Here is an 8,864-nt window from a genome sequence, read left to right as displayed (position 1 = left end):
GAAATTCATTTTGAAATTATTTCTGAAATGTCTAGGTCTGCAGCTCTCTAATATGGAAATATCTGACATCCGAGGCATATACTGACACTTTCAGACAACAGGAAAAAGGACCTTTCGAACGATTTGACGAAGTTCCAAAAATCTCTATATACCCTTGCCCCGGTATGGACCCCTGTGGGATATGTGTTTATTCCGAGTTCAAATATGTTTTCGAAGATGAAAAGCTGACATATCGTGCTAAAGCCCAGGTATTTTCAAATTGGTAGAAAGTGCACATTCATGCAGGACCTTTATCACTTCAGGCAGACACTCTTGAATAGTTTCGTAGTCTGTTTTAATATCGTTGTCATTTATAATCATTTCCTTCTGAGTTCGCGTTGGTGAACACGGATCTGCCGCACGTTTATGTGGTGTTGAAGTTCTCCTACTTTTAGGACATGGACTATTCGCTGATGCATCTAGAGAAAGATTAGCCAGTCCGAAATAACTGTCTTCAGTAGCAACGGCATTTTTTACGTTCATCTCACCGTTGCCAAATTCTGGTATAAGGATTTTATTTGTTTTTGTCAAAATCTCTGGGATTTTTAGCAAAGTTCAACGTTCTGTATCCCATTTTCCCACTAGCACTGTTCGAGTTTCTCTAACTTAAGAACTTGTTGTGCGTGAATGTCTACTGTGTGCCAAAACGTGTCGCATTCATTCCCTCCATGCTTACAGAAGTGACATCGGTAGGTATTTCTGGAAATATGCAATATAAAAATTACCAAAATTAGCGATCACGATTAAATTTGCAATGTCACGTTTACCTTCAAAAGTATGTTTTGCCTAAACAAAACAAGAGAGCCATTATGTAATATAAAATTTGAAAATAAGAGATATATGTAAAACAAATCTTCTTTGGGATGAAATTGATTTCATAAATATAATCATTCATTAGATCGATTGTAATGAAGAATTATTTCACAAAATAAAAAAAAAATGTTTTATTTAGAAGAATCTAGAGCTAAAAAAATTAAATGAACTAGACTAAACAGAATAGAAAAGAAAAAATCTAAACATCTAAGAGACTAAACTTGTTTAGACATATTACTGTTCAAGAAGTGCAAGGATAACGTGAATGTGGTTAGTACAACATTTAAATGGCGACAAGCGCATTAATGTTATTAAATATTCAATGTGGTAAGCGTGTTATATGTAATTGCTCTTGCCTTTGTCATCCCCTTTCATTGAAAAATAATAGAGATTTAGCTATCAAACGTGTACATGTAGGACTTTAATAAATCTTAGCCTAACAGAAGATTAGACTTACTATGTACAAAATGTTTGTGTGTCTGAGTTTTACGTGTCTGATGCATGTTAACTCAGTTAAATGCGGGGCATCATCAGAGGATTTTACACATTTTATAACCTCTCATAAACATACACAATCAAACCCGAATCTGCTAAATATACTGTATAGTAAATACAAAAGTGTGTATTTCGAAGTCTAAAACATATCAAATGCATGTGTCCTTTTACACTGTGCAATCAATTCAGTTAAATTTGGCAACACCGTAAACCTTTCAAACGACAACTTCCAAGAAAACTTAACAAAAACATATTTTTGCCAACACTTAAAACAATATAGAAAAAAAGTGCACTTCGCACGTTTACTTCTAAGAAAACTAAGAATAGCACTGTTAACCACAAGGATGCACCTTTTTATTGGGTAATAAACGTAGGCACTCGAATCTGACTGAACAAGTCATTCAACTATGAAATCGGAAGTAGATTGTTAAGTATTAAATTGCACAACTCACAAGTATATGTAAGTCGCCATGCCAAAAAGAACCATCTTGCACTAAGTAACCTTTAAGTAAAGAGAGAATCAGCGTCTTGAGTAGTTAGATCTTTGTAAGATTTTATAGAGGTTAGAGCCGTTTTAACTGTATTTTACTCGAAGTAACGTAATGATGGGCAGGTAAAGTTTCATAAGGCTTTAGATCTTATGTAAAAAAGATGACACATCTATCCAAGTAGATGTTTTGCATAAGTACAATCTTAGAAAAACGCTAATTTCAATATTGCACATGATGCACATGAACTTTAATTTACTGTAATATCCATAAAGGGAGGCAATCAGGAAAAAAAACTTTCAACAGTGTTCATCAATATTCAACCCTTTGACAGACATTACAGAAAATATTACAGAAAGCAAGTATCTGAAAAAACCACACACTTTATGTTCATAACGGAAACTGTGGCAGCCACAGTTAAAGCAAAGGCATAATGAGCCATTAACATAATCAGTGTTCCAGGATTCTGTACCAGTACTAGCCTGTTTTCCGCAAGTATCTGTCAACTTCTCTAAATGAATTAGAGATAGTGGACGAAATGACTTCAGACACAACGCGTTTTATAAAATCGTCATTGAGAACATACGCCTCGCCCGGACATCGAACCCATGACCCAACGATCCATAGATCAGCTCTCTCCTTATTGAGCTAAGCCGGTAGACTAGATTTTCCTATACAGGCGCGTATGCCTTATTGTTTTTGAAAGAAAAAAAAACTTATTGAAAAACTGTCGATGATTATTATTCATATTCTTCTAGTGAAATTATATTTGATTTCCTCACTTAAGAGTATTGCGAATAAAATACCAATGTGAGATAGACTTTTCACACCGGTCTAGGACTACTTTAAATAAATTATTACAATCTTTGCCGGGGGCAGGGGACAGTAATTTGTAAATTCCACAAAGTTGCTTTGATACCAGCGCGAAAACAATCATAAAAAATACAATTTTATACAATGTCACGAAAGTGTAGAGCGGTTGTATTCCATATACTTATCACTTCGTCATTACTTTGTATTTTCAGCCTGCCTATTTAGTTGTTTTTGTGATAAAACGAGTAAAACTCCGGTTTCAGGACACTATATTTTGGGGCAAACATAGCCCAAAATGCACACCCTGTGCGATCTGTCCCGTATTATCTATGAATGAGACCTAAAACACATGTATATTTGTAAAGTTTTGACCAGACGAAAATAATGATGGTAAAAGTATGTCTGATAACCGTGTACTTTTTTCGCAAATTTGAGCTGAATGTAGATGGATGGATGACCGTTTCCATTTCGTCTGACTTCCGTTATCTCAGGTAAGATTTTAGCCCCGACCGTTTTAATCGATATAAGCATATACATTTGTACATTTGTATATATTTTTCACAACAATTACTTGTCCGCAGGAACCCTTGGTTCTAAAAGCATCATAAATAACCGATAAAAGGAATATTAATGCCTTTGAAATACATCTTCCTATTTTATTTTAAAAGCGTACCCGTACCACAATACGAAACTGACCTCTTCCACTTTTGCAATAAAACAGGCAAAAAAAACGGTACACATAAACCTTCAACACCAATCTACTTGTGGATATGTCCTTACAATCTAAAAATGTCTCAGCATCGGGTATGATTCTCTCATTAACAGCTTAAGAGGGATATTAAGAATTTATCTCCCTAAAAAACTACTAGATATAATCCAGCGTTATATTTAGACAAAACACGAAATACTCGGAAATATCACAAATTTAAATTGAAATGTGTAGGAATCGAAAATTTTATTTAATTGAAACAGATGGCCCTTTTTACATGACAAACCACGGAAATGTCGCTGCAGCTGCAATCGTAAGTGAGCGGAGATGACTGGTCGGAGTGTACTCTGCATGTATATTTCATAGAAAATAATGAAGCAGTATATACAGATTTAACATTCATATTCACTACAATTTCTTAATGACTGTAAGCGTTTTGTTGTCGGACAGGCAAAATACATAAAGGTGATTACATTGGATTGCATCTGAAAATTGAACAAGGTAAACAATAGCTTTTAATTTCATAATCATGATTTAACAATATTTCAGGATTTAACATTTAAGCGCCTCTTTAAAATGTGTTACATGTGGAAATCATTATTAATGAAACATTGCTTTCTTTGCATCATATTTTCATATAATTTAGTTTTAAAATTAACAATTTTGTCCGTCTCTATTTTGAATTTTGAATTATTTTTTTAAAAATTTTATTAAGGCGCGTATTATATAGAATACATGGCTTTAAATACATGTACAAGGAAATTATTTTAGCAGTTATTTGTGGTTAAAAAGACGCTTGTAAATCGTCAGTAAGATCGATGCCACACAATTAATTTGAATGATTTGTTAACTCGAGATAAGTACAAAAAAAGTTAACAAAAAAAATTGTTTTGGATTTTTTATTGAGTGTTTCTGGCCATCTCCTGTAAATTTTTCCACTGACAAGAGTTTTAGACAGGTTCGAAATACCCCTGTAAGCGGTATATTAGGCTCATTTGCATACAACCGTACTTTGTTATTTATTTGTTAGTTGGTTTATACGTGAGAATCATACAAAATATGTATTTGGTTTATTCACGGTGTATGATCATTACCGAATTTCCCGGAAGTTTACGAAATTTATCGGAAAAAACACCTAAATTAGATTGTTGTTTTCTGAGAACTTAGCAATGATTTATTTAGTAAGTGCACCATTTTCCGTCTTTGTAATGCCAGTGATTTCGAAGCTATTGTCATTTTTCTGATGACTCAGTTTGCAGAAAGTATTTGTTCATCAAATAGGATAAGATTTGTAGTTTTAGTTCAGCTGTGATTATAGGATAACATTATAAGTGTATGTACATGTACGCATGCAGAGAACAACATATATTTTAAATACGACGCTGTTTCATATTTTTTTATGCATAGCAAGTTGTCAGAATATGGCACCTAATTTTGTTCGTTTTTATCCTTGTGGTGCTAATTAAGTAAGCCAGGAATCGTGAAACACGATACCATTTCCACATTTTTAGCTCGACTTTCCGAAGAAAAAGTAAAGCTATTAAACTCGCCCCTGCGTCGGCGTCGCCGTCGCCGTTCAAAACTTTTTGATAAAGTCAAATATCTCTGTTACTATCAAAGCTATTGACTTGAAACTTAAAATAGTTATTTACTACCAAAATCTACCCCAGGAGAAAGTTTGACAGAGTTATGCCCCTTTTTAACTTAGAATTTTTAGTTAAAGTTTTATATAACGTCCAATAGCTCTGTTACTGTCAAAGCTATTGACTTGACACTTAAAATAGTTTTTATCTATCAAAGTCTACACCAGACGAAATAATCCCCATAACTCAGATTATTCATTTGATTGAGTTCAGCCCCTTTTACTGGCAAATCTCTAAATTCAAAGTCAAGCACTGAGAAAAGTCGCGCGTGCTGTCCTACGGACAGCTCTTGTTATTTATAATTTGACCCAACGATACAAAGTGCAGGGGCAGGAGGCAGTAAGTTTGAAAATTCCACAAATTTGCGTTGATATCAGTGCGAAAAAAATCGTAAAAAGTACAATTTTGAGAATCGTTAGTAAAATGTAGATTGAATATACTCATATAATTAGCTCTGCATCATGTGACATTTTCAGCCTGCCAATTCCTTTGTTTTTTGTGTGTCTTTTTTAACGGGGTGTGGATAAAAACGAGTAAAACTCCAGTTTCAGGACACTAATTTTTATGGCAAAATAGCCCAAAATGTACACCTTGCGCGACCTGTCCCGAATTACCTGCAAATGACTGGCCTAAAACATATGTATATTTATATGTATATTTATAAAGCATGTGACCAGACGAAAATAATGGTGGTAAGAAAACTCTCATAACCGTTTACGTTTTTCGTAAATTTGATCTGAATCTAGATGGATGGATGATCATTTCCATTTCTTCCGACTTCTGTTACCTCAGTTAAGGTTTTAGACCCGATCGTCTACAAGGTGCCAGGAAAATCAGTTCAAGCATTCATCATTTATTTTACGCAACAATTAATCGTCTCTATAAACATAATAAATAACCGCCTTTCAAATACGTTAACCTATTTAACTAGAAAAAAAAAAAAAAACGTGGCCCCTGCCAATTAAAGAAAGAATCTATTGTAATATTTAAGAACTTGCGCCGTTTCCTGGGTCTATAACGAAATAACCGTTGCACACCGCATTTTCGCTTATATTAAAGAATTAATTATTCATAATCTAAGGCTTACTCTATACGACATCTTGAAAAGGGCCCAAGAAACTTAATAGTTTATACAGTTCCTCGCTGTACGGTGTCTTTAGCTACTTAGAACGTATGTGCGTCTGTGGATAACGAATGAGGTGCCATGTTATCTCAGTAAAATAGGTGCTTGTCAACACTGAACGTAACATAAAAATATAGAAAAAACAAGACATACAAAACAATCAAAGTGTTAATATTTTCCTTCATAAAAGAAATGGCTGTATCTGTATTCGTTCTATCTATTGGTACAATACTAAAGCAATTGTGCGTAAAGTAGAATAAAATGTAATACATTCTCGCCAATAATAAAAACAATTCCTTAGCCTCTTCGACTATATCTACATGTAAGCGAAAATGACGGTGTACTTCTACTGCACAGTATTATTGTTGGCGTAAAATTATATTACTCCTGGGTTCCGTGAACAATAAGTTATATTGATCTTACGTTTTTTTTTTTCGGGCTTTCTCTAGCAAAATGTACATCTTCCACCTTCTTTCGATTAACGCTTTGATAAAAACAATTGCGTTGCTTGTCCGTTAAATATCGTATAATTCAGGCTAATTTGGTAACGATCATACACGTGTTATTTCTGACTTTTATTAACAAGCAAATCTACTAGTATGTTAAGGCTGTTTCACATACTAGGATAGAACATCGAAATCGAAGCTTAAACGAAAATAAAACGCTTAAGGGGTATCACAGTTAACGAGGGAACTGCAAATATATATCTGAACATAAATTGAAACGAAACGGAACCGAGAACACGCACACATTATCTTCGTCTTTCGTTGACCAAATTTTGCCTAAAACGGTCGATATTTTGCTTTTATTTTTGCATTTCGTCGTCGAATGTTTTCCATACTTGCACGAAAATATGTCAAAATCTTTCAGAATGCTCAGGCATTTTTACAACATGTTTACGTCATTCTCTAAATGTGTCTCTCTGTTTATTACTTAGATATACCCATTTCATTCTACGACGGCGGCGTTGACGCCTTTGTGTGCAATAACATATCATCATCATTTCACTGAGGCCATTTTACAAGTATTCCAATATATAGGAAATGTCCCTTCAAATTTTCACAAAGAGATACGGACCGAAATTCAACTTAAATGTAAAAACACAAGCCGATTTCGAAACGACCACAATCGGTTGTAAACGTGGAACTGTTTACTTGTAAAAGCTGCAGTAAACTTGCAAATACGTTATAATGATTATGGTGATATAAATGACGGTGAAGATAAATCTAAATCTAATTCTGAATCTCACTGCGTTAAATTCTAAAATCCGATACACACTATGTGCACGTTTGCAGTTTATTTTCTTCAACTAAATTGAGGTAACTGAAAATTGCTGCTACGATTTCTCTGCTGAAAGAAGAAACATAGTTCTTTTCAGCTCTATTTATAGCTAAAAACTAAGTTTCTACATATTATTTGCAGTATGTTGAAGGGAACCTTAGTGCTCGCTTTGGCAGTTCTTAATTTGATATATCAAGACACACAGGGCAAACTTTCTGGTTATTTCATCTATGATAATAGACAGTGCAAGTGGATGGAACTAACAAGGAACGGACCCGGACCCCGGTCATTAGCAGTCAATTGTCCAGCTTCTAAAGATGGTAAAATACCCGCAATAGGTTGCCAATACAGAGGTAATCCGCACCCATGCAAGGAATACAATAAAGACCCAGGGCAATATTACCAGTGCTTGGCAGACACACTAGGAAAAATAGGCGACCTTTGCAATATCAACACCGTTATCTGCAAGAGAATGTGCAGTGATATTGAGTTTCAATTGGAGAAGGACACTAAGAAAGAGGATGGAAATCAAAAATTTGTCTTTGTACTTGTTGGTATTGCTGCTGTCTCTTTCATCTTTGTCCTTTTATATTTCCTTAAATAATTTTTACAATGTAGTAAATTTAAGATCCTTACCTTTCGTGCTTTTATGTTCATCTCGTTTTATTACAAATATTCCTACTGTGGGAACTCATTCTCAATGGAGCTGAATGGAGCTGAACATGAAAATCAGTGAGCGTGTTAAAATATTTTGCTAGGTTGAGAAATGGCAAAATGTACAATTTAGTATTACATTCCTGCAAAATCCCATGTTTAGATTTCATTTCAATAATTATTCAAAGTATCGTCCTTTAAAATCATTGCTTTTGTACTTTATTCAAATAAGCTAATATTATAAATACTACTTCACAGTGAACAAGACGTGATCTGAAGCTCACTTAACGCAGTAATATATTTATATTTAACGTTTCTCATAACCTCATCTTTTAGTATTACAAAACATTCTTTATCTTTGCTCAAAGAATACATGTAGCAAAAAGCTTTGTTTTTTTCAAGTAATAAATCAAACATCCTGATTTCTGTGGAAAAGTTGAAAACATGGACAACATATTCCAAGCAAGACATATTTTTGTAAAACTTCGAGCTTTTCGGGAAAGGAAAGGAAGTGCCACATTTTTTAAAGTTGGATACTATTGCACACAATACGAAAATATTTGTGTTTAGCTCTGATTAACCATTCCATACGGACAGCCTTAACTTTGTCTATATATATATATATATATATATATATATATATATAACATGTATATTCCAATTGTGACTTGATCACTGCTCTGTCAGCAAGTGAGGGTATCTTAGAATATTAGCATTCATTTAATTGAAAACTGAAATGAAAATAAAAAGTACTTTTGTTCCAATTTTGTGTTGCATCCTTTGTATAGCATCTTCCGGGCCATTAA

The 8,864-nt window shown here is 34.0% G+C and overlaps 1 long non-coding RNA gene across 1 annotated transcript; it reads left to right on the top strand.

The window, feature by feature from the left end:
* Positions 1–3,647: 3,647 nt before the first annotated feature.
* LOC123549375 (uncharacterized) lies at positions 3,648–8,543 on the top strand. Its single transcript, XR_006686035.2, has 2 exons — positions 3,648–3,858; positions 7,546–8,543. It is a non-coding gene; the product is annotated as an uncharacterized LOC123549375 (long non-coding RNA).
* Positions 8,544–8,864: the final 321 nt, after the last annotated feature.

The sequence above is a fragment of the Mercenaria mercenaria genome, chromosome 15 (genome assembly GCF_021730395.1).
Source record: "Mercenaria mercenaria strain notata chromosome 15, MADL_Memer_1, whole genome shotgun sequence".
Taxonomy (NCBI): domain Eukaryota; kingdom Metazoa; phylum Mollusca; class Bivalvia; order Venerida; family Veneridae; genus Mercenaria; species Mercenaria mercenaria.
This window is presented reverse-complemented; position numbering and strand designations above follow the sequence as displayed.